Source organism: Lepisma saccharinum, chromosome 5, assembly GCF_977018435.1.
Source record: "Lepisma saccharinum chromosome 5, izLepSacc3.1, whole genome shotgun sequence".
NCBI lineage: Eukaryota > Metazoa > Arthropoda > Insecta > Zygentoma > Lepismatidae > Lepisma > Lepisma saccharinum.
Genome location: NC_139233.1, coordinates 71,140,506 through 71,165,926, shown reverse-complemented (window position 1 = coordinate 71,165,926; position 25,421 = coordinate 71,140,506).

The following is a 25,421-nucleotide window of genomic DNA, read 5'->3' as shown; positions in this document are numbered from 1 at the left end:
CTTCCTTTGATCACTAAAAGATGCACACATGAAGGTGGTGGACATAGAAACAAACACTGGTGATTATAGAGCACGCCGCTGAAGGGCTCGCCTGCGCTGCGCCATCTGGTATTGGTCGTGCACAGCGTAGCGTGTATTCGAGCGCATAGGTGTGTGCCTGCCAAACACATAGCTGGACTGCACGCCGAATATTTGTTTCGCGCAGTAGAATGGGAGACATATCAGAGTTCCAAAGAGGGCAAATTGTTGGTGCTCGTCTCGCCGGTGCATCAGAACGGTGACTGCGAATATTTGTAGGGTATCAAGGGTCATGGCGGCATACCAGAATTGTATCTAAGAAACTACCGCTGCAAAAGTCACCGCAGAATTGAATACAAACTCTACTGAATATGCTTCTACCAAAACCATCCGTCGAGAACTTCAAAGGGCCAACATCCATGGCAGGGTTGCTGTACTGAAATCTTTGGTCACTATCACAATGCCAAAAAGTGGATTGACTGGTGCCTGCATCGCAAATCATGAACGTTAGATGGCCTGAAATGTGTGGCATTCTCGAATGAGTCCACCTTCACTGTTTTCCGACATATGGAAGAGTTTACATGTAAAGAAGTACACTCGAAGCACGCCAACCGGACTGCTTAGTGCCCAGAGTGAAACATGGGGGGTGGATCAGTGATGATGTGGGGTTCGACATCGTGGCAGTCTTTGTGATCGTTCTAGAGGGACATGTCACTGTCAAGGACTATATGGTGTAAATATTGTTCCCGGATTGTAGTGTAGTGTTTCAGGATGATAACGTACCAGTACACACTGCTAAACAGGTCCCAGAGTGGTTCGATGAGCATGAACAGGGGGTTAAACATATGCCATGGCCCGCCCAGTCGCCGGGCCTGAACATTATTGAGCTCTTATGGGGTCTTTTGGAGGATCGCGTGCGGCGACGTTTCCCTCCACCAACAACATGCTTCAAGAGGAATGTCTTCAAATCACTTATCTTCCATTGTGCAGGACGTCTTTCGCTTCTTCCCCAGACGTGTTGCCGCTGTAGCAGCCACCAGAGGCGGCCCAACACCATACTAATAAAGGTTAGTGTCTGCGTTCCAGATGTTTTGAGTTTCAATGTCCAACGAATAGTTCAGAATTGAGACATAAGAAAATCTTTCAAATGTAAATTTGAAGATATCATCATCCATAGCTGTAGATAATAGCTATAAATTGCAGTTGTGTGCACCATAAATATATTATTAAAAGCTCTCTTACTAAAACTAAAGAAAATACCGTTAAATATATTGTTGTAAGCCCGTTTACCTGGGCTCTGAGAGGTCACAGGGAAGTTTCATTTAAACATTTAGGTAGAGCTTAATAATATCTGATGGCTGAACCTGCTCCGTAGGAGGGTAGAGATATGGAAAGTTGGTGTAAAAGGTTATTCACGCTTGTTCATACCTGGTAGATGTGTGTGATGTCTTGTCCTAATGCTTCTCGCAGACCGAATCGTGACAGTTCCAAGGTTCTATCCAGCGACCCTCAGTTCACCAAGCCAAGCGATCCCTTGCGCCTTGTAGCATGCTAGGCAGCGGTAACTCCGTGTTCCATCGTCGTAGTTAGCAGTGTAACGTGTTGTAAAGTAATCGGACTAGCTATCCATGTAGCGTCGATGAGTGTCAGAATCAAAAGAGAGCGAGCTCCGGGTAGGAGCTTGCTTTTATCATTCTAGGCGTCGAAAGGTTGTTAAACCTTTCAAACGCGGTAGATCCTGTTTAGATCCACGCGTTTGCCTTTCCAGTTCCTGGTTTTACGGAAGTTACAAGCTAGCGCATTCTTGAGATCACTCGCTGGTCGGACAAGTTCAGGAAATGAACAAGTGTGAATATTAACATGACGAGGTTTTCTCGGTCTAATGGTCTCCATATCTCTACATTCCCCTTGTTGAAATAATCGAACCAATCTGTGATGGTCGACTACCTCGTCCGGAGTAGATTATATTTAAAAATTAGGATTTATTAACAAATCAAACTCGTAGAACCAATACAATAAACCAATCAGTAGAAGAATCACATCACCGTAAAAAAAAAATTGAAATCACCAGAAGAGTCATATCATATCGTGGCACCAAACACCGTTGAGAAAAAAAATAGAAAAACACGTAGAATAATAAAAAAAATTAAATTGTAGGTCATAGCCTCGTATATACTCAAAAAGTACGAGCACAACAACTAAGTTCTGAGGCATGGATAAAATAATTACTTAAGTGTAACACTGAACTAGTTTTGATTGAGTGATGACAGCACAATAATAATAAAAAAAAAAAAACACACGTCAGCACAGTGTGAAGAAACGCCGGGAACCGCAAGCGGTTGTATTCACTGTTTGCTGAGTTCAAAGTACACTCGGCGGAACATACACGATGCTGGGCGGAGCCTTGAGGTATGTTACCTATGGCAACTCTGTAAACTGCATGCCGCCATAGGCTGGACGTGCTGTGCAGCTGACGATAATTAAAAAAAAAACACAAAGAAAGAGACGTATCTCTAATCCAGTATGGGCAGTACCCATGGGCACAAACTTTGGCACTGTAATGGACATGCGTGCGTACTAATAGCGTGTGCCTTACGGTAGTTGAAGTAGCTGAGCACCGGAACACTTTTAGCCGATGAAAAATAACATATGCATCATATGACGTCAGGAAACAAGTGCAGGATGCACGGAGTGGGCGTGGCCTGTCGATGAAGATCGCCGTGACGTCAGCGAAGTTGAGTCTGGAAGTCAAATTTGCGATGGCGCTTTGGGTCAAGAGACGTCCTGGGTAAAGCGCTCCACGTCTGGGTCGCGGCGTAGGAGATGGAAAAATCAGCCATGGGGTCCAGACGGGAACGGGTCCTTGTTGGTGCTGGATCTCCACAAGATCGTCGTCGGTCTCTGCGATGAGCCTAGGTCTGTCGCTCGATGGTACAAGCCAGTGGTCGTCATGGGTCCGGTAGCATCCGTGGCGATGAGAAAATGAAACAAGCGCAAAAAGGGAAAAATTAGGAAAAAGCAAAAGGTAGTGGAGCAGGGTTACAATAAATGATGACGGGTTATAAAATCGATTGAAAAGGGACTTTCAGTTAAAACTTGGTGAATTATTTTGGGGGGGAGGGTAGGTAATGTCTAATTTGAATGACGGCGAAGGGGCGTTATTACTTATATGATGTAGTGGTTTTAAGGGGGCCTGTTTATGATTAACAGGTTTACCTGAGGAAAAGTTCGCCGGGGCAACGGGGGGGGGGGGGGAGTAGGTGGAATAATTCCATGTTGTAAGGAAAGTTCGCCGGGGCGCAACGGGGGGGGGGGGAAGTTAGAATAGTCGGCTTAGCCGGGAATGAAATGAGAAAAGAAAGGAGAATTCAGCGATAATAGAACGAACTAAGTGATTACGAGACATTTCCTTCTGTAATATGTGTAAATGTCGTTTATAAAAACAATTGCAAGAATTTTACGTGTCTTGTGGACAAAGGTTTAAGCGCCTTCGATTCGCTGCTAATAAAAAAAAAATTGAAAAAGAAGTGAGAAAGAGTAAGTAATATATTTGTGTAAAAGTTCATTGATAAATAGAGTAGGTTTTAATTTCATGGGATATGAGCTATACCATGTTGTATGCTATCAATATTTGAACTATAAAATTAAAGGAGAGAGTGGGAACATTTGCCTATTTTATTATATGCTTTATTAACATATTTAGTGCATTGCAGCTTTCAAAGAAGCAGTTCGCGTTACACCTAAGCGTAAATAAAAAAAATTGCTATGGCCAAAAAGCCAATTGTTCAAGCAAGTTCTACGCAGTTCATTTGTTCTTTAAATCATTGATCTTGTTCTATCTTAGTTCATTCGTTCTTTATTTCTTTGTACTTTTTTCTTCATTTGAGCGTATATGTACCAGCAAATGGGGAAAAAAAATATTTGCTAGTTAGGATCATAAACACACTAAGTACTTATTAGTCAAATCAGCTAAGTGATATGTTCTGACTATTACTATGCGTTGAATCGCAAATTATAAAATAACATTAAAATATCTGTAAAAAAAAATAATTATTAGGCAAGAGATGTATTATAAATGTTCCGACGATTGAGATAGCATTCTATAATCCTGGTCTTGTTAAAAATAAAAATAATCATGTTGTATTAAAAATAAAAATGAGTTCGTTCTAACGCAGAAATGCAGTGCGAGCACTGGAAGTGGAAAGAGGGGGGAGGGGAGTCGATGAGCGTGAGAAAATGCTGAATCAGGGAATGCTAGCATGTGCAATGTACGGAGCGAGGAGGCTAAAGAGGAGGTTAACGTAGTGGCGTGTTAATGAATGTTAGTGGGGTTATCATGGCACTAGTCGTAGCGGGCTTTGAGTCTAGAAATAGTAATAGTGTCAGTCTTTTGTTTATTCCTGCCGGCGATGTAAGTTACTTCGTAGGAATTCTCATTAACTTTGCAAAGAATAGTTCCTTTGTACTTATAAGAGGACGCAAAGGCTTTTGACACACCTGGAGTTGGAGTGGCATCTAGAATCCATACATGTTGTCCTGGTGAGTACTGTATTTGCCTAGAAGTGCTGTCTGCGTACTTTTTCTGCTGTTCGTAACGCTTATGCAGGTTGTCATGTGCTGTCTTACGTATGGAGGTCAGGAGTTCAAGTCTCTGTGCGTTCGTCTGGGAAACATTGTCGGGGTTCGAAGGAAGGACTGCGTCAGCTAAGATCCTTGGGTTGTAGCCAAACAAAGTAAAATACGGGCTCTGGAGGGATCCAGAATGGATTGTAACGTTGTGGCTGAACGCTGCGCTAGCTAAATAGTCACACCATGAAGCTTTTTTCTCTAATACAAAAACTCTCATAACTTTCTTTAAGTAACTAAATGAACTTTCAACTAATCCATTCGTGAAATGGGCACAAGTATCTACATATTTTAGTTGTACGCCTGTAATATTGGCTAACTCTCGTAAGAGTAAACTTGAATTGGGTGTTGAACGATCTAAATAGATCGTCTCCGGGATGCCATGGACTAAAAAGACTTTCTCAACTAGGGCTGTTGCTATGTTTTGTGCATCGTGATTAGCCAAAGGAGCTGTTATTACGTACCTTGTACAACTATCGACTACTGATAGGAAATATTTGTATTTGTGCGTTTTTGAAGAGACTAAAGGACCACATACGTCAATATGAATTCGTTGGAAAGGAATTTGGGCTGGTTGAAATGTTTGCAGCGTATGCGGTTTAGAACCTTGTGGTTTCTTTGAAATCTGACAAGGGATGCAATGTCTAACCTTATCGTACACAAATTTCTTCATATTAGGGAAGAAGTAGCGCATAAGCATTAAATTATATGTCTTTTGAGCACCTTGGTGACTTCCATTCATTTTGTGTGCATGAATAAGATCGAAAACTTGATTTCTTAATGCATGAGGAATACAAAGTCTATCCCTATTACCAGTTTTGATTTTATTAGTCCTGTATAAGACTCCATTTTTGAGTACGTAAGAATACGAAAGTTTTTCTAGTTTAGGGTCACTAGCTTTATCTTTGTTTTCTAAAACATTAATAATGTCTCTAAAATAGTGGTCTTTACGTTGTTCTGAACTAATATCAAAATCTGCTGCTTGTGCATGAAATACTTGATGAAAGAATAGATCATCATCATCATCTTTCTTGTCAGGATTAGTCTTTTCTATAGGGTTGTCTCTGGGAATTACAGGTGACTGAGTGTTTACTGTATCATTGGGAAGGACTACTGGATGCTGGGCCATAAGGGAAGCAGATGGGGTAAAAAGTACAGGCTTAGGGGTGTTAGGTGTCGTAGTGGTGATGTTCAAATTGATATAAGTCTTGGATCGTGGACTTAACTGAACTGTGTTTGAAAGGGTAGCTTTTCCCTCATACACATTTACATTCTCAATTTGGGTAAATATGTCATGCGACAGCTGGTGAGTCTTGTACTTTGATCTTAAAATACTATAATTAGGAGTACGTCCTAAATGATAAATAGTTATTGTATTGTCTTTTAGCGACATTTCGCACCTTTGCGTTCTCAAAAAGTCATTTCCTAAAAGGGGAGGGACGTTAGTTGAATCTACTATTCTAAATGGGTGCGAATATTTACGCTTTCCAATTATGATAGGAAGAACTACAATTTCAGACACACTCAGTTTCGATCCGGACACACCTTGGATTGTGGATTGTACTTTGTATGTTTTTCTTTCAGTAGGGAGAAGGTGGGAAGGATAAATTGAGATTTGGGAACCCACGTCAATAAGTAAATCTACCTGTTTCCCTTGTATGCTACTATTAATAAAGTATAGGCCATTTCTCTCAATTATAGGAACTTTATCTAATCTGGTATTATCTTCGATTTCGTTCCTGCAAGTCGAAGACGATTTTAGTTTAAACTACTCTCTCGTTGTGGCTTGTAAAAGCAATTGTCGCTCTCGTGATTATAACGACCGCAAAACCTGCAGGCTGAGGTATTTGCATCGTCGCGATTAGCCTGATCTCGACGTTGAAACCTCTTGTTACTATTACCTCTGAACTGGCCTCGGGAGTTCGACCGAAAGTTACCTCTGTGATTAGCTCTATGATTATTATTATTTCTGTAGAAAGAGGACTTATTATTCCCCTTGTTGAAACCTCTGTTATGTGCGTTTTGATTAGCCATTTTCGCAAATTCCAGTACATTTGAGCAAAGATTGAAGAGAGACCCTGCGTTCATCTGTTCGGTTGAGTGCAGAGCTAAGGTCGAGAGTTGTGACGAAAGTTTGTTTATTTCGTCACCAGAGGCGGCATTTTGAGCGTGTTCTACAGCGGCTATGGATGGTGTCGCCGCGCAGCGGACATTATCAGAACTCGGTATATGATACATTCCTTGATACACTGTGTGGGAATTATTTATGAGAGCCGGATTGGACTGTGGACTTTGGACTTGATGTGTTAATGGTGGGAGAGAAGGAGATGGACATTGGTTGTATGGTACAAAGTGCTGAGTCAAGGTGTGAGAATTACTGGGGAGGGGGGAATAGACCTGTGCATGCGAACAGCTGTGAAGTGGTGACGGGGTGAATGTCTGGGGTAAGCTTGCCTGTGCAATTGCCTGATCTATTTCCAATTTCTCTTCCAACATACGTGAATTAATTAATGACTGCTGGCGTTCAAAATTCTGTAGGTGGGCAATTAATTCTTCTGTTCTAGCAAAATGTTTGTTGGTTAAACAGCCAATGTATTTGGCTCGCAGTCCCGTGATGATGTAAGAGAGAGTTTGTTCTTCAGTGGCGTTCGGGAAGTATTGCTGGACTAATGCCTTTTTAGCAATAACATAGGTATGGATCGGTTCACTAATCATCTGTTTCTTTTGGAGAATTATCTGTACAGGATCTGCTGAAAGGTACGATCCCTTAAATAGCGTACTTAGCTCGTCTTTGATATGGGTGTATGTCAAGTCTACATAATTGGGTCGTTTCTGTATGTCATGAAAATAAGTTAAAGCGGTGTCCGTCAAAAATAAAGGTAACATCTCTTTACGCTTAGCTTCCGACCATCCTGCGGCGTGTGCTACATTTTGGAACTTGAGGAAAAATGAGTCAATGTGCTTAGGGTCATTTCCGCTAAATGGTGCCGGGTATAATGCAGTGGGGATTGGGGTGGCCATGTTAGTGGTGGAAATTTGTACAGCTACGTTACCAGAACTATTAACAGTGTTAGAGGAAGTTGAAACGGGAGCTGGGGTACTTGCTAAGGGTTGGGGTTGGTTTTTGTTGGGTGTTTGTAGTCCAAGGACAAATTGAGGGTAATTTCTATTAGCAGACCTTAACCGTGTTAGTGGAGGGGAGGGAATTGGGGATAAAGGTCGTGAATTTATTGGATTTGCCGTGATTGCAGTTGCTAACTCTATGATTTGGTCGAGGGAGGAATCTAGGTGTTCGTGCAACGCTATCTGTGACGTATTCATAAACGAAGGTTCGTCGTGCTGACCAAAGAACAAATGAAAGTATGGGTATACAGTTATTTATGTCATTAATATATCGCTGGTCAAATAAGTATAAGCAAGTGTTCTCATTCCTGTGTGAATGATGCTTGAATACATGTTATGCAGAAGAACTAGATTTTTGTTGAAAAAAAAGGGGGGGCTCGGCATAAAAGAAAAAGAGGGGTTGTTTTCCATAGGGTAATACACAAAATTGTCACTGGGTCTGACGCATCTTAAGCGTTTTGTGGGAGTATGAGTTGGAATTACTAAAAATTTACTTTAAAAATGCTCCCAAAGTGGGAGGGAGGGGGGGAGAGAATAATTTAATGTAAAGCAATTCGTACAGGAGGGTACTTAATTGCAAAAAGGGCCTGAAGCACCTCCACCATGTTGTAAGCCCGTTTACCTGGGCTCTGAGAGGTCACAGGGAAGTTTCATTTAAACATTTAGGTAGAGCTTAATAATATCTGATGGCTGAACCTGCTCCGTAGGAGGGTAGAGATATGGAAAGTTGGTGTAAAAGGTTATTCACGCTTGTTCATACCTGGTAGATGTGTGTGATGTCTTGTCCTAATGCTTCTCGCAGACCGAATCGTGACAGTTCCAAGGTTCTATCCAGCGACCCTCAGTTCACCAAGCCAAGCGATCCCTTGCGCCTTGTAGCATGCTAGGCAGCGGTAACTCCGTGTTCCATCGTCGTAGTTAGCAGTGTAACGTGTTGTAAAGTAATCGGACTAGCTATCCATGTAGCGTCGATGAGTGTCAGAATCAAAAGAGAGCGAGCTCCGGGTAGGAGCTTGCTTTTATCATTCTAGGCGTCGAAAGGTTGTTAAACCTTTCAAACGCGGTAGATCCTGTTTAGATCCACGCGTTTGCCTTTCCAGTTCCTGGTTTTACGGAAGTTACAAGCTAGCGCATTCTTGAGATCACTCGCTGGTCGGACAAGTTCAGGAAATGAACAAGTGTGAATATTAACATGACGAGGTTTTCTCGGTCTAATGGTCTCCATATCTCTACAATATATATGTATGTATGTATGTATAGTAGCAGTTAATACTTTTAAACATCGGTCACCATCAATTGTTTTTTTTTAAGTTAGTTGGATGACAGCTGAAATTGACAGTCTTAGACCATTATTTATTTAGTCAACTTTTTGCAATGTGGGCAGATAAAATTGAGGTGCATATATTAATCATTTTCGTAAAGTTTATTACAGCAAATGCTTAAAATATCCACATCGATTAGTCAATCAATTTAAACTTCTGGTCGTTACCTTAATGTAAGGCATAATGGTAGAACAAACTTCTGAATATTACGATGTTTTCCAGTTCTGCCCGAAAGAACTGTTGTCTGGCCTTCTTCCAAAGATATCCAAAAGCGGAAAGTAGGGGAAATGGAGGACGACGGAGCATTCGAATTAATTACATTCCCCCAACCTCCGCTCTGAAAACTGCCGTGGATAGCAACAATTACGATAGCAATCAGCTGTTAAACCACGTTCGAATCTATCGAGTGTGCAGCCATATTCATACTTCATTTAGCGGTGGAGCGAGTTACAGCACCCGTTACCCGTGACCATTCCGCTGGCATCGCAGACATTATCCGCTCTTCCGGCACCGTTTTCGCCAGTGATAGCATCGAGACGTAATGCGCAAAGTTGTGGAAACTGCCGTCCCTTAGTTATAATAATCCAGAGGAACGCATTCTGCAAATAGTGCAATCGTTGCATCGATTCCCAATTTTTAGCTCGGAATACGTGTCTCAAATTTGGTCAGTTTCGCTTAATTATTTTCTTTTAAATAGCAGATGACAGAACTGCATTTGGTCCAAACAAGTAATAATTTCAGATGATTGACTGATAATAATGCAATTATTGTTAGTATCATGCGTCATGCTGTCAAATTTAAGAAAACTTTAGGTTTTCATATCGATAAGTTGATCGAAATTCGTCATCTCCAAGGACTTACCTGTCTTTACCCCGTCTATGTCTTCATACTTAGTTACCCTCCCTCCTCTGCTATCGAGAGGGTGCCTGTTTTTCCCCTTCTGCTTCTTTAAGCATAACTGCTTATTACCTCTGCTAGCTTCAGAGCACCTACTTATTTCCCCCATGCATGCTTGAAGGTACCTACTCTCCTCTATTTTCTTCATTGTCACTGCTTAGTTCCTTCTATACTTCCTTGAGCGTACCTACCTCGTCCTTCCCCTGCTTACTTGAGATACCTGCTTAGATTCTCCTCTTCTTCAGTTCATCTGCTTTGTGCCTCCTCTGCTTTCTTCGATGCACCTGCTTAGTTCCTCTGATTTCTTCGGTACACATGCTCAGTCTCTCCCCTGCTTTCTTCGGTGCAACTGCTTAGTCCCTCCTCTGCTTTCTTCGTGCACCTGTTTAGTTCTTCTGATTTCTTGGGTGCACCTGCTCAGTCTCTCCCCTGCTTTCTTCGGTGCAACTGCTCAGCCCCTCCTCTGCTTTCTTCGGTGCACCTGCTTAGTTCCTCTCCTTTCTTCGGTGCACCTGCTTAGTTCCTCTCCTTTCTTCGGTGCACCTGCTTAGTTCCTCTCCTTTCTTCGGTGCACCTGCTTAGTTCCTCTCCTTTCTTCGGTGCACCTGCTTAGTTCCTCTCCTTTCTTCGGTGCACCTGCTTAGTTCCTCTCCTTTCTTCGGTGCACCTGCTTAGTTCCTCTCCTTTCTTCGGTCCCCCTCCTTAGTTCCTCTCCTTTCTTCAATGCACCTGCTTAGTTCCTCTCCTTTCTTCAATGCACCTGCTTAGTTCCTCTCCTTTCTTCGGTTCACCTGCTTAGTTCCTCTCCTTTCTTCGGTTCACCTGCTTAGTTCCTCTCCTTTCTTCGGTTCACCTGCTTAGTTCCTCTCCTTTCTTCGGTTCACCTGCTTAGTTCCTCTCCTTTCTTCGGTTCACCTGCTTAGTTCCTCTCCTTTCTTCGGTTCACCTGCTTAGTTCATCTCCTTTCTTCGGTGCACCTGCATAGTTCCTCTCCTTTCTTCGGTGCACCTGCATAGTTCCTCTCCTTTTTTCGGTGCACCTGCTTAGTTCCTCTCCTTTCTTCGGTTCACCTGCTTAGTTCCTCTCCTTTCTTCGGTTCACCTGCTTAGTTCCTCTCCTTTCTTCGGTTCACCTGCTTAGTTCATCTCCTTTCTTCGGTGCACCTGCTCAATCCTTCCTATGCTTTCTTCTGTGCACCTGCTTACTTCATCTCCTTTCTTCGGTGCACCTGCTCAATCCTTCCTATGCTTTCTTCGGTGCACCTGCTCAGTCCTTCCTATGCTTTCTTCGGTGCACCTGCTCAGTCCTTCCTATGCTTTCTTCGGTACAGCTACTTAGTTCCTCTCTAATATCGTAGTGGTTAAAGCTGCCACATTGTAATCAAAGGGTTCCGATATGTGTCCCCCCGTGGAGGTTCATATTCGCTGTGGTTCGTATTTCACTCTTAGCTGTGGCTTCAGTCCTTCCATAAAGAAAAACATGCTTGCTTGAACGTGTTTGCTTAGCCCTAGTTCTTCATGTGTAAACCTGACGCCTTTTTGTTGTTGGATTCCTGTCCCTCTCATCTACTCGTTAGGAGTGCTTGCTCAACCCCTCTGTTGTTGATTGGGTTGGGATGCTTTGTCACACCTTGTTTACTTGAAGGACCCACTTTTGTAGGGGCGTTGGTGTGTAGTGATGTGTTTGGGGGCAATCTTTATTTATGTGCTTTCGCGATTAGCCAAAAGTAGCAGAGAAGCGAAGTAAAATAAACCAAATAAATCTATTGTGCCTGTGTGTGTGTGTGTGTGTGTGTGTGTGTGTGTGTGTAGGAACAGCAAAACAGTATTTCAAAGGTTTCGTCAAGACAAAATAGGAACACCGAAGTGTGGACTCAATCTTTATGAAATAAAATAACATGTTCACTAGTTTTGACAATGATGGAAAAAGGCACATTATTACCTTTATGTTCAAGTCCTAAAAAGATGAAACTGTTTGAAATCTGCAAAGTTTTCTAAAAATATATATGATATATTTTATGGAGAGGCTAACCTAGCATAGGAAGGACTTAGCAGGTGAACCGAAGAAAGCAGTGGAGAGAGTGAGCAGGTGCATATATGATTTGGTAGGTTTATTTTAAAGAGAAGTAACATTTCCTTACCCCACCTTCTTCTTGCTTCAAGGTGACTGCTACTTTCGTCTATTTCGTTTGGAGATGCCTGCCTACTTTAGAGATGTTCATTCTCGGTCCGGTCATCATTCACACGACCGAAATGAGAAAACAGTTTAACCTATCCTTAATGGCACACCAACAATTTTCGCAATTCCTTCATGCATGATTGGAATGAAACCAACGCTTCGTCAGCTAACTCGACCAGAAGCATCGTTATGAGAATCGGGAAGCTGGAGCGAAGATATTTCAATTTTTCCGGCGCACGACGCACAATAGGATTGTCGGTTCCATCGAACCCGACCCGTCCACAGCAAGGAACCGCGCCGCTCGCCACCCTTCGTTTGTTTATGACAATTGACGATCTGCTCTCCCCCCTTTTTTTTCTAATACTGAAAAGGAGACCAAATTGCCAACACTGCTCTCCGAGGAAGCCCCCACCACTCTTCCCCCCCTTGTTAAGTCCCTCTATTGTTCCGGCCCGCCCCCCTCCTCCCGAACGGGGCTATCACCACGCGATTGTGTCGAGATCCCCCTTTCAGTGGAGACCGGCCCCACTTGAATAGTCGCGAATAGAATTTGCCTTACTGTTACGTCAGCTCCATTTCGCCAATTGTCCTTCGGCCCCTTGGCTCCCCGCCACCCGCATAGCTTCCACCCCCCTCCCTCTCCCTCCCCCCTCGCCCCGCTTTACTGTCTCTATTACCCCATTCATTCGCTCCTGTGATGCTTAAGCATCCTTCCCAAAAGAGTCCCCGAGGCATGGACCGTAAAGATGAACTCGAAACAGATCTTGGGTCTTGTTCTTCTCCTTCCCCACCCCCAACCCCTTGTCTTTCTGACCTCCGCTCGACTCGTGTCGACCTCATAAAATTTGTTCTGGTCGATTCCCGTAGCCGATTTGCAGGTATTTTGTCCCAACATTTCCTAATGGGACATCGTTCGACTAAAACGACCATTTAGCGAAAGGGTTAATTTTTCTAAATAACTGCTCGGAAATGCCTGTGGATGAACACACTCATTTTTATAAAAACATCTCTGCTCATATCTTACAAGCACATATCTGACGATGCACAGGTTAAATATTCCACTGCCTGGTTTTGTTTTGAGCAGTCTGAGAAAGCTACTTACTGCGTATCATCATCATGACGTAGCTGAGATGGCTCCTCCTATCTACTGTTTATTCTTCTGCGCAGGCGCAGGAGGCTATTGCGCATCATTTACATGACGTAGAAGGGAAAGCTGGTACTATAGCGCGACCAAAAGGAAAATAACCTTCGCGCACCTTCCCCTTATCGGTTCAACTCTGACAATAAGGAAGCATGCTCCACTCTGCCCCTCCCTTCCGCGAGGATATACGATGCACAGGAATTGCGGATCTGCGCAGGCTCTTTTGCCTGTGGTTCCACTATATCTACAGTTTTCGTTCTTCTGCGCAGGAGACTTGCGCATCATGTCCGTGACGTAGCAGGGAAAACTCCTCCCACCCACCGTATTTCGATCTTCTGCGTAGTAGGAAAAGATTCTTGCACTCAGTATTTTGTTCTGCGCAGACGCAGGAACCTATTTGCGTATGTTAAAATGACGGATCGTGCAATGGGCCACTGACTTACCCATCTACCTCTCTTTTCAGCGATTGGACAAATTTGAAGAATCTTTTCACTTTTCTCCACAGTTTTCTTTTCTGTTTAGTGCTTAAGTAGCCTGAGTAACAGGAGCATATATTGCAGGCTAGCTAGGCTATCTGCGTAGCCTGAAGTGTAGAGAACAAAATACAGGAGAAAAATCGATCACAAATTGTAAATAATAATATTCACATCAGTGAGGAGATGATGCTGATTCTGGAGTTGGCAACCTGGTTTCTTATGAGTTGGCAACCTGATTTCTTATGAGTTGGCAACCTGATTTCTTATGAGTTGGCAACCTGATTTCTTATGAGTTGCTAACCTAATTTCTTATGAGTTGCTAACCTAATTTCTTATGAGTTGCTAACCTAATTTCCTATGAGTTGCTAACCTAATTTCCTATGAGTTGCTAACCTAATTTCCTATGAGTTGCTAACCTAATTTCCTATGAGTTGGCAAAATTGATTTCTTAGGAGTTGGCAAACCTGATTTCTTAGGAGTTGGTAAACTTGCTTTCCTATGAGTTGGCAACCTGATTTCTTAGGAGATGGTAAATTTATTTCTATTCATAGCCTAGGACCACGTGACATAGTGAGATAGCCCAGATATTGGACTCTGTAAACGCTTCTGCTGAGTAATGTATAATTGGGAAAGAAAATTTTATGTTGTAACCACACCAACTATTCAAACCGAAACAATATTTTGTGTAAGTATAGTTTCTTTTTCTTCAAAGATGGATATACCTTTAATATAATAAATGCTCATCAAATTAATATATGGAACAGACTAGACTTGTCAATCTTAGTTAGTTGAGATTGACAGACAGTAAACTAAAATGTTCGACGATCAATCGAGAAAAGTTTTCATAAACTTGAAATTTTTCAGGTTAAATATAGCTATCTTGAAGCTTGAGATTTTGCTGAAACAATTTCAAGAAAACTGCGCCATCTATGATTCATTTGTGATATAAAAAAGCATTAGAAACAAGTGCTGTTTAAAACATGAAGCACCAATCGTTAGAGCAGTAAGAAGGGTGAAGCGTTGAACCTTGGAATGCATGCGTTATTGTATATTGAAATTGAACTCTTCGATCTTGTTCGGAAATCTTGCAAAATTGCCTCCCACACCCCCCTGTCTTGCAATAGAATCGGCTGTTTGATAGCACCTGGAACCATGTATTCCATTCAGACAGTTCATTTCCAAATTCACAAGGGTTGGTAAGTATTCGTGTTGTAGTTCGGCAACATCTCGGCCAGCAAGCACGAAAGCTGACGAAAGTGGCCGAACGACTGTGTTCAAAGACGTGTACAGAGTATAGCGTCATTGGAGAATAATATTGTAAACTGCTATCGTAATTCATTTGTATGTTTCTTTTAATAAAAGTTAGTAGTAAATCCTAAAAGAGTGTGCAGGAATTTGGTGAAGAATGTCACCTTAGCTCGACGAATACAGAAGCAGCTGAGCATCGGCAATGCAGAGCAAATTCGTGTTGTTATTTCTTGGGAGAAAGGAATAAAGTTTGAGAAGGGTGAAATAATGCCCCTCTCCCCCTGCGCCACTCTCCCACCCTTTCGGTTCAGAGATTTAGAACCTGCGTCCCGGGGCGGGAAAGATAGAGGGGTATGCATGGGCGTGCGGAAGTATGGAGCTGGCTGGTTTCAGCCATTCAGAAGACAATAAAAGCAGACCGTAAAACTATGCACAGTCGCCTCCTTGCTGGCTGGGAAAAGAAAAGTCGAAACGATTGTCGCGGGAGAGGGGAGGGAGAAGGTTTTACGTTGCGACTTGTTCGAAAACTTTAATCAATGCAAAAAAGAAGCTTATGGCAGGAGTAAATCATCGAAAGCTGTGACTTTTGGTACCGAGATGCCGCGCCGCGGGAAGATGAAGAAATCCGAAACATGGCAGTGTTGCCAGCTGCATGAAAAAGTTAAGAATTGGCAGGACTTTTTAAAAATTTAGGAACCGGCTCGAAAATGTATAATTTTTTTTGAAAAAGTTGTATCCTTTCGGAGAACTCCTTCTAGTGATTCTAACGACATGGCACGAGCTTTTCTCGTTATCGGTCTCGTCTCGAAATAAAAGGTACAAATAAATATACACAAAGACACTTACTAAAACAAAGAACATAGATAAGTTTTGCACAATAAAAGTACATATAGCCTATCCATAAAATCGATCAGTCACACTTCCACTTCCCACATTGGTATGTCTAAATTGCATACCAAGGCAAGTTTAAGATATGTGAAAATTAGATGTTTTATTGGTATGGAATTTGACTGAGATTTGTCTTTGTAAAACAAAAATAGATCTCTGTAAGAATTTTCCGATATGAACAGTGAGTACCTTATATATATATCGCTCGCAGGGAAATTTGAGCAAAGATTTTTCGGCGCTCTGTCTCCAGTAAAAGAATTCAAGGGTTGAATTAAAGTGAACAAAGGGTGTGGTCATCGATATAAAATTGAATAATATAATTCTAAATGATATTGTTTTTGTGAGATGTCCCATAATATAAACTTTTGAGTAAATATTCTCCTAACTTTTAAAACCTAACAATACGTGCCAAAGTTAATAACAATATACAATAACAGTGCATTTCAGTATAATAACTTGCATAAAATGTAAAATAAACAATGGAAAATACTGATGCTGGATATTCATTCATCTGGTGGATCGAGTAGCAGTTTTCCCATTTACATTATTTCCTCTCTCCTAATTTGATAAACTGGAGTTACATCCTGGTTTCTTACACGACGAATTATGAAATATACACACACTTTTGAAGCGGTTGCTGCCATTATTATTTGAAGCATTTTAAGTACGATCGTACATTGTATGGGAACTCAAGTGTGTGAATGGCCTTTGAATTAAAATAATTAATGGTCTGTAAACCTTAAGATAAATTATAATATTTTGCAATGAACACTTCGATTATATTTGTGCGATGAAGAATAAAATCGCACATTGGCATGTGTGTAGTTAATTCGCCAACAAGTGAGTACACAGTGTCGTTGTAATGAATGGAACAAACAAACAAATTGGCTTGACTTTGTAGTGGAACCTGTTGGCAGAAATACCTCTGATAAATTGCGTTAGATAAGGAGTGGGGGCTCTTTCTTATTCTAGTTGACAGAATTGGTAACAGATGGCAGCAGGTGTCCGTTTGTGGATCTTCGAACGTCTGGCTGATAATGGAGAATGAAGGGATTTAGTTGGTAGAAAAAAGTACTCTGGGTGATTCGATGGATCAAAGTTGTCAGATTGTTTCTTCGTCATATAGGCTAGTCGAGACTGGGCCTACAGTTTAAAAGTGAGATCTGGAGCACTATGTTCATCCAGCGGGGATAGAAACCGGGACCCTTGTTTATTAGGCGACTAGTTTTGGTCGATATCGTCCAGGCATTATCAACTCGACGATATATTGTCACGACATTTTGGCGATATATATCGTGTCGGCGATATATCGTCACGATATTTAGCGATTTATATATATACACAGATTCGTATAGAGGACATCAAAACAAACAACTTTTCTCAGTAACATTTTTCTCGTTGATGCGTCTTTTCGGCGTTACAGTCGTTCAAAGAAGCCCGTTTTGCCGCCACACACATTTTTTGATTGCATTTGTGACGTCATATCCCGTCGTGAAGCGATGCGTTCCAGCGTTGCCAGGAACACTCATATTCTGTGAAAAATGACATAGCTACAAATCAGCCACATTATGTACCGTAAAAGAATACGAGAAAACACTTTCTTTAACCTAATAGGAATAACACCATTAAGCTTAGTTTCCATGATTATGAAATACTAAATATGCTGACCAAGGCAGTAAATTTATTTTATTAATAACATAAATAATATGCCTTGGTCAGCATATTTAGTATTTCCTAATAGGAAGTAAACAAACGATACGAAAAATGGTAGAAAGAAAATAGAATTTAAGTGAAAGTGGTCATATCGAATTTTCTCTCAGCTTACATGTCAAATATTTGCATGTTACCAAGTTGGCATGTACAATTTACTCTATCCACTTCGTCCTGCTGATGCTAGTTGTCTGTGACACACTGAACAGATGACAAAATAGAAATGAAGGAACTCAAAATTCCAACGGTAAGCAACACATAATATAATTCAGGGCATTATGAGGCACGTGACAAGAATGGTTGAAAATACAGGGATATAAGTAATAATGAGTAATACAAGCTCTCCGGCGACTGTGTTTTATGTAATAGTTTGCAACTGTGAACAGGGCAGCATATTCGCTAATGATTCATAATTAGATTGTTACTGTGGTTGTACGTGTTTTAGCTGTAATGTAACAACGTGAACCTCGGATACTTCCGTTATCAGCACAAAAGTACCACAAGGCATCTGGACCCAAACCTGTAGATACCAACCTTGCAACGAGATTTGCAAATATTTGACATGTAGCTTGGCGTAAACAGCCACATGTAAGCTGTAACTTGTAAGTCCAATAAAATGTATTCTTGTTGATATTTGACATGTAGGCTGAGACTAAGTTCGATATTGACGCTTCATTTTGAATACGTTTTTACCATTTCTCATACCGTTGGTTCACTTCCCCCTTCCCCTGAGATGACGCTGATCTTCTGGCTGGTAGGCTACAGGGGCGCCGACTTGTCAAAATTATTGGTGCTCTGATCACTGAAATAAATTAATGAATGACTCCCTCCCTACCTTTTATAAGTTTTGGCTTCAGTGTTCGGAATCTCATAAAAGCCCATGAATTCCTCAAAAATATTAAAATTTCCATTTACAGTTCAAATGCAAAATGTCAATTGTTCACGGATGGATATGTCACAAGTTTCGTCAACCATAATAGCAAAATATTCCCGACTTTTAATATCTGCTACCACGGAGCGCAAAACAGATCTCTCTAATATATCAATGACCTAGTTCTGAATGTCATGTGAGATACATTTGTAGTCCGAACGTCCCATCCACTCCCCTAGTTTATGCACACCGTCTTTTGAAACTCTTTTTAGTAAAAATGTTAACAATACTCATAATTATATACTTAGTATATAATAAGTCATGTGTTTTGCTGTCTCTGGTCATAGCCCCCCCCCCCCCAAAGTTGATGGTTTAACGGTCTCAGCCCCCCAAAGTTGATGGTCTAGAACATTTCAAATGTGTATTTAAAGTTAAGTTCATGTAGCACAATTCAGAGTAAACTTTACAAGAGAAGCAATATAATACATTAGATTCTCTTAAGCAAAATTATTTGGTGGGCTCTGCCCCCACATCGATTAAGGGGGGGGGCACGAGCCTCCCCAAGCCCCATGGAGTCGGCGCCTGTGCTAGGCTATGATGTTCGGTCTACTGGAGTCGAGTGGTTAGCACATCGTGCTGCGACGCCTAGGGTTCCGGGTTCGAATCCCGCTCGGGCTTGGTTGTTTGTGAATGTCCATTCCTCAATTTCATCATTTCATCACTCATCCCAATCTTCGCAAATTAGCCTAGAGGCACAAAACGCGAAGAAAAATAAAACTAAATCAATCAAATCAGTCTACTGGACGCGTTTCTCGATTCGTTTTACACCTAATCATGTGGTTGGTAGTTTGTCAATTTTCACAAAATGTGTGTGTTCCTTGTAACCGTGCCGTGCGCTGTTTCGCCACAGGAAATGACGTCACAGTTACGATCAAATGATGTGTTGGGTTGCCAGAATCCAGGCGGCAAAACGGCCTTTTTTGAACGACTGTAGCGTCGAATCGACGCACCAACGAGAAAAATGTTACCGAGAAAATTTGTTTGCTTTGATGTCCTCTATACGAATCTGTGGTCCGTGGGCGCCATTAAAATGACACCCTGTGTATATATATAGTTAGCGATATACCGTCACGATATTTGGCGATATATCGTGTTAGCGAAATATCGTCACGATATTTGGCGATATATATATAATTTTAGCGATATACCGTCAGGGTATTTGGCGATTCATATCGTGGAGGCTATATATCGCCGATATTACGATACGGAAAACATATCGTTTCGTCTGTGACGATATTTTCTTGACGTTATATCGCGATATCAAATTTCCGATATCGTCCATCCCTAACGGCGAATGCGTAATCGGGGAGGCCCGATTTGATATACCATTTTCAGCAGTGGTATCCCCGGGGTGGGGGTGGGGGGGTGATCCCATATTGTGAATGTGCTTTAGGAAACAGTACAAAATAATTGTAACTAACAACATCACAGATATTCGCTGACGACAGAAAAATCATAACGATAAACCAAGAACCTAGTTCTTCGTTCTGAGTAGGAGATCTTTCAGCTAGAGACGTTGAAGCCAATCGTACAAGGATACCTTTTATTATATAAACCACATTATCTTGCCTTGTATAATTGAGCCAGAAATAATTTATGAAGCGTGTGAAACAAATAAGTAACGGGTTTTTAAGGATGATGGATTTAATTATTTTTCTTTACTAGTTGAGTGGTATTTGCGCTTCGTATTTTGCGAACTACAGCCACCAAAAATCGCCGGCCAGTGGTCGAATTGGGCCGGTATGAACCGGTATGGAATACCGGTAGTAAATTAAAATGCCGAAGAGTCTACGGGCATTTTTTTTTTTAAAAAAAATTGGCAATTATTTATTGGAGCTGATCGCACAATTAGCTACAAAATGGCCAACAATGTACTCGCTCAACTCTCTCTCTCTCTTTTTTCGTTGACCTTACAGAATTCTGCACTCTTCCCCCACCCCTCCTTCCACGGCCGAGCGCTCCTTGTCATGAACGTTATAATAAACGCAACAATAGCCCTGAGAATGAGCTAAAAAGTTCTAAATTGAACCAAATAGAGGATTCAATCAACATACTCAATCAAAATAACACAGAATCAACCAGTAACGTTTAGAATTGCATATAATATTGGTAAGAAAGGACGGCTATTCACAGATTTACCACATGACATAACTTGTAATTAAATAATGCATCAGTTAGCAGGATAAATGACAGTGATCATGCATGCTAATTTTGTGGCTGATTTTTGTGGTCGTAGGAACTTGTTCAGTAGTAATGTCTAATACATTATTATTTGTTACAATTCATGCGGGTCACAAATATAAAAGGAGCACAATTTATGCACAATGCACAATGCGAATTGATGTGTTAGTAGGTGAAACCCAACGTTCTGGAGCGGTCTTTTGACCTACTTTTCGCCTTACGACATTTTACTATAAGGCTGTCTCCCCTTACGATATTTTTCTGTAAGGCTAGACCGGTCCTTTGACCTACTTTTCGCCTTACGACATTTTACTATAAGGCTGTCTCCCCTTACGATATTTTTCTGTAAGCTCAGTTCTAGAGCGGTTCTTTGACCTACTTTTCGTGTAGACCCAAATGGAGAATTCAACGCCCGAAAATGGAGCTCGGTGGAGCTCGCCTTAATGGTTTGCTCTTGTAAGGCATGAGCTCCATTTTCTCGCAGTGTTACCAACTCCTCACTCGAAAAAATCACCAGGGTTTTTGTTTTTGGGTATAACCTAACCTAAAGCAAGGAGGTGGCAACCTTGCTTGAGGTATTTTCTCGCAGTGTTGCCAACTCCTCACTCGAAAAAAATCACCAAGGTTTTTTTTCTTGGTCTAACGTAACCTAAAGCAAGGAGGTGGCAATTTTGCTTGAGGCTTGCCTTACAGTGCATAAAGCAAGGTTGCCAACCCACTGGTACTTTTGCCATAGCCTTTTACAAGAAAAAAAAAAGAGAAAGGGAAGAGTTAAACAACCGACAGCTTACCCACAGCCTTTTTTGCTCTAACCTAACCTAAAGCAAGGAGCTGGCAACTTTGCTTGTGCAATCAACCCGGTCGACCGCCCTCAAGTGGAGATAAGCGTTGCCAACTCCTCACTCGAAAAAAAAAATCACCAAGGTTTTTTTGGTCTAACCTAACCTAAAGCAAGGAGGTGGCAATTTTGCTTGTGCAATCAACCCGGTTGATCGCCCTCAAGTAAAGATCAGCGTTGCCAACCTACATATACTAAACAAGGAGAGCCGGCACTGCCGTAAAAGAGAGAGAGAGAGATGGGTGGATGGTAATATAGTATGTGTGTGCGTGTGTGCGTATAATATGTAGCATTATTAACTAGAGTGTGTTGGCAATTTACTTGCAACTAAAAAAATAGAGATGCCAACGTTGGTGTAAGATGAAGAGAGAGAGAGAGAGAGAGAGAGAGATTTATGGCTGGCAACAGTAACGAGCGAATGCGCCATATCGTAATTTTCCAACTCCGTATATCGTGATTTTTGTAAACCTCTCTCTCGGGGGGAAACACGATGTGTTATACACACGCGCGCGCGCCTGTATTGTGACGCAAACAAACAAACAAAATAATAAATGTTGTCTTTTAGGATACCTGGCCCCCTATAACCTCGCGAGGGTGCGTGGTGCCCAACGCAGTTCTAATGGCCGCGGCTAACAAAGCCATGCCTTTGTAGAGTTTCATGGGTTCTTTTTTAACCCCCCCCCCATAACTCCCTACAGAGGACCTCCGTGTGTAATGTGTGTGTTTTATGATTGAAGAGAAGAAAAAATTTTGGTTAAGAATAGAAAGTGTAAGAAGTAAAAAAGTTTCCGTAGGGTGCTGCATCTGAAAGAAAAAAAAATATCCTCAAAATAGTGTACATAATATGATAGAAAAATATAAAAAAAATGTAAATGGAAAAATTAGTGTGAATGATTGTTTTTTTTAAAAAAAACGATAGAAAAATATAAAAAAAAGTGTGAATGATTATTTTTCTTTAAAAAAAATGATAGAAAAATATAAAAAAAAAGTGTGAATGCAAAAATTAGTCTGAATGATTGTTTTTTTTTAAAAAAAGTGGTGCAAGAAATAATACGTACTTTTTTGATGCAGAAGTCTAATGGTGCGAGCAGGTTTCTTCCTCGTCATGACATCCCCATTCTCGGGTGTGGATGTTGCAGTCGAGTAGCCTCAATTTGGTGTCGTGGGGATCAAGCGCCACTTTGTTGATCGTGGATGTATGCAACTGGTCGATGGTGCTCGTGATCCGATGTTCGGTCATGCGTTTGATTTTTTTGTCGAACAAGCACGACTTGTAATCTTCTACGGTCAGTTTGTTTGTGCTCGAACGCCCCACCCCTTTTGCTTTTTTTATTTCGGTCTCGTCCTGGATTTTCACGGCATACATTTTCGCTCGAAGACCCGCAAACTCTGTGATGATGCGGCCGTTGACTTCATCCTTCATCTTCCCGATCGTCATTTTCTGGCTGTCGTCGAAGAGCGCGTGATCTTTTGGATAGTTCGAGAAGTCGAAATGGTGGCTTATGCTTTTTAGATCTTCGTATAGATCATTGGTGTGGATGTTGTACACGAAGCTGTCCGTGTCGGTGTACGCCACCTCGATTGCCTCTCCATAGCGCGGTTTCATGATGTCGTAGTGAAACTTGTACATGGCCAGCTTTGACAACTCGAGGATTGCGACTCCCACGGCGATTGGTTTGTCGAATGTTATGTGGCGGAGAGCACGTTCGATCAATACCAACGTGTCGCTCAGTATCGTGAAGTTCTTGTACGTGGGCTGAGCGACGAGCTTGTTTATTTTCTTCGGGTCGGAGACCAAATTGATATTTCTTCTTTTCCTCGCATCTTCCATGCTCTTGCCGTAGATGCTGTTATTCATCAACTTGTATAGGTCTTTGTCTGCGGAAGAAGAAGCTGATGCTCGACGTTGAGTGTTGCCGTCGATATAGGGTGCTAGCCACCTGGTCTGTCTAAACTTCAATCCCGAGTGCACGCGCTTCAAAACCAATCCATGCTGGAGGTAGAATTGTAGGAGGCGATAATGCACCACGTAATTCTCTTTGCTCTTGAAGGTGAGCATCAGCTTCTTCTCCGGAGTCGATTCCATCACAGGTGCCATCGCAAATCCATGGTGTTCTCGATGAAGCGATGCAGGATATTCCAAATCTACTTTCAGGAAACATCCATTTTTATGATCTTCACTCCATTCCAAACAATCTTGAAGTTCCTGCTCGCTCATCCACTCGTATTCTCCGATAGGCAGAGTCTCGGACATGGCATAACCATACAGATTGTTCATGTCCCAGTATGCCAAGAAGTTTGTCGGTTTCCCTGCATCGAAAACGGCAACATATGGATTGTTGGCCTTGACGTATCGAAGGGGACACTGGACGATTCCACCACGTTTTGCCTCTTCGACAAACAAAAGTTGATTGACGTTTTTGATGAGTTCTATCTTCACCTTCGTGGATTTTAACATCGCCTGCCAAGAATAACCCGGTGTGGTGTAGCTGAAAGCGGGGTCCAAACCATATGCTGCCATTCCTCTCGAGCGATGGAGATGAAAACGGTCGCTCAATAGCGTAACATCCAGCTTCAGATACAGATCGTGATAGTCACCCATGGTTTGACAAGAGAATGTAGACCACACGAGCTGAGCATGATGGTAGTCCTCTTCGCTGCAACAGGTGTCGCTAAGACGACTGTAGAATGCTTCTCTTGGTGGTAATGATGTTTCTGAGAATTTGGAAGCATCCGTCATGTATTCGTACGGGTAAACACCCTTGCGTCTCAACAGTGCTAAATGTTGGTCGCCGAAACATTTCCTGGTGGCGATCAAATCATCGTCGGTGAGTTGAGACGCGAGTGTCGCCAAACTCGAAGACAGAAAGTTGTAGGAGTCCAAGAAGCGAATTTCTACGCGATTGCCATTTCCAACGTCCACCTTCTTGCTTGCTCGTTGGTGCGAGCTATGACGCTAATGGGTTGAGCGTCGCATCCCATCTCCTTTATGAAGATTTTGGCGTCGTAGCCCTCCAAATTGTGAATGAATACTGGAATAAAATTCGGTTTTTTGATTTGTAGATTACAGTTGTTACACAGGGGGGCCACATATTTTCCCGTGTGATGATTGTGGTGGCGAACTTTGACATTTTCGAGGGTGAAGTTACTTTCGCACACATCACACTGAGAGGCAAGGTCGTATGCTTTCTTCTCTTCCTGGGTAAGAGGCTCCATTGCTTTGTCTTCTCTTAGTGGAGGAGCGAATTGTATGGCCATCTGCTTCAAGGTTTGAAGGAATATTTGTGGAGCATCATTGCCACGATGTAAAATAACATCGCCTGTGTTGTTGACCATCAATCCAAAAGCGCAGGCTTCGTGATGTAGAATTTCGGTGGTGCTCGATACGCTGGGATTCGGTTCGCATGTGGCGAGTGGAAGTTGGAAACTTTCAAAGTCGGCGCATATCACCACGGGATGCCAGAGTAATGCGGTGTAGTTGGAAAATGTCATGTCTCGAGAAGGCATTTTGATAGTCGTAGCCGAATGTTTACTACATATTTCATGATGATCTCGGAGTTCTTCATCAGCATTTTTTTTTCTTGACCGTAGAATATACTCAGGCATCTGTCGCATACTCCAATTTTATGGTGATCTGTGGTAATTTGACTTCTTGTTAATTTTGGAAGATTCTGAATTAGACAGTAATGATAATTATCATCATCTTCGATCAGGAGTAATCTGATGACACGATTATTTTTAATGTTGCTGTGTCTGAGAACGTAGATGGTGTTGTTTTTGTCTAATCCGAAGATGTGTACTGCTATATTTTTGTTTTTATCTGTCTTGTACTGTGCCTCAAATT